This window comes from Cucumis melo, unplaced genomic scaffold, assembly GCF_025177605.1.
Source record: "Cucumis melo cultivar AY unplaced genomic scaffold, USDA_Cmelo_AY_1.0 utg002269l, whole genome shotgun sequence".
Classification (NCBI taxonomy): Eukaryota; Viridiplantae; Streptophyta; class Magnoliopsida; order Cucurbitales; family Cucurbitaceae; genus Cucumis; species Cucumis melo.
Window position 1 is genome coordinate 12,501 of NW_026125007.1, and position 2,127 is coordinate 14,627.

The window sequence follows — 2,127 nt, forward strand, 5'->3', positions numbered from 1 at the left end:
TCCCAACATTGACGTATTGAACAAACTCATATACGCAAAAAATCTCAAATATCCTTGATCATGAGACATATAATTGTCACTATAAATAAGAACCATAATTCCAACAGTCGTGATTAATATTGCCATAATACAAGTAAGTGGATCGATCAAGTAGCCCAACTCTAAAGAAAAATCATTATTGATAGTCCAAGACCATACATATTGATAGATATAACTAGTATTTATTTGATCAATAGACAGATAAACTGCAAAAATCATAACTATACTTAACAATAAAATACTCGGAAAAGACCACATACGTCGAAGGTTTTTGGTTGCCGTCGGAAAAAGTAGAAGGCCCACTCCTATTAAGATAGGAATTGGAAGTGAGATGAACGGTATGATCCATGAATATTGATATGTATATTCCATAAAAAAGTATATTAAATTCCTAATTAATTTTTCTGATTCACCAGCTCTTATCTCTTTTCAAAAGGATCAGTTAATAACAAATTTAAATATCCAAAACGGAAATAGAATTTTATTTTTCTATTCTTAATTTTTTGCCAAATACTTCAAATATTTCAAGTCACGAAGTTACAATTGTTCAAATAAGATGAGATGATCCATTGAAACTATTAATGAACACACCCATTACTTTTAAGTAAAATTTTTTGACAATATAGAAACTGCAAATTTTCTTTATTATTTAGTATGCATTACAAAAATTCCCCGCTCTAGAGCAAGAAAGAATAATTAGACCAAAAACACTATTTTATTTTGGTATCAATCATAAAAGACAGTCTACAAGTTGATCCAGTAAAATAAGACTTCTTTGTATTAAATTCTACGAATCATTAAACAATTTTTTTTTGACAAAATAACATTATATATATTGTTTTTTCTTTGTTTCTAATCTAATAATTTCGAATTTTCGATAGCTATATTAGGAGTATACTATAATTTCAATAATAAATGGATAATAAATAGTAAAGAACAATTCATTTTGAACAATAGATGTCTTTCACATCCAACTATAGTAATGAATAATCAATTATAATTTTGTAATGGCAGTTCCAAAAAAGCGCACTTCTATATCAAAAAAACGGATTCGGAAAAATATTTGGAAAAGCAAAGGGCGTCGGGCAGCGTTGAAAGCTTTTTCGCTAGCAAAATCTCTTTCAACGGGTAATTCCCAAAGTTTTTTGGGGGACAAATCAAATAAATACTGAAAGATTGGAATAATCTGAATTGGTTTGACTCAAAAAACAGCCTAGTAAAAGTTCGTTTATAATTTTTATATTTTATATATATATTTTTTATATATTAAATATAAATTTTTTTTTATCAAAGCAATTAGTGTAATTTTCCTAATGTTTTGAGCGGATAAATATGAAATTCTTTTTCCTTTTTGTAGGCTATGTAAAAAAAAATAATAAATCGTTTGTTTACTCAATTAAAAAATGGAAAATGGTACTTTTTTGTTCAAAGAATAAAAAAGGTTGACCTTTCTTTTTCATATCTTTGTTTTATCATTTTCGAGATGGGGAAAATATGAATCCCCATCGCCCCACTAAACCAAAAAGTTTTTGTGTTGATTTTTGATTTTATTATCTATTTTCGATATTATATATAATATCGAAATATAGAAGAGCAAATAGTAAACTGAAACTCTTTATTAAAAATTTAATAAGACATTGAAACGATGACATTAGTTGATTAAGTTAAAACCTTCTTTTTGAATTCTATGAACCCTTACCTTATTTCTTTTCTCGAAATCATTATTACTATTATAGATATAGAATATATCTCGCCGAATACATAATGAAATTGGTTTGCAAAATCCTATAAAATAAAACTATTATTAAAAAAATAAAACTATTATTAAATGAAGAAAATTGACACCTTAAATTCTTATTGAAATAAATGAAATCGGATAAGATTTTTATTGGAAACGCTCAAATCTCCTATTTTTTTCCCTTTAATGAAATTATCATTTAAAGATAAAGAGTTTTTTATCCACGATAAATATTTTGTAAAAAATATTCCATTTAATTGCAAATTCATTCTATTTTTTTCAATCTCGACGATTGAATAATAATAGGTTATTATGATTTCGAGAAAGCCGCTATGGTGAAATCGGTAGAC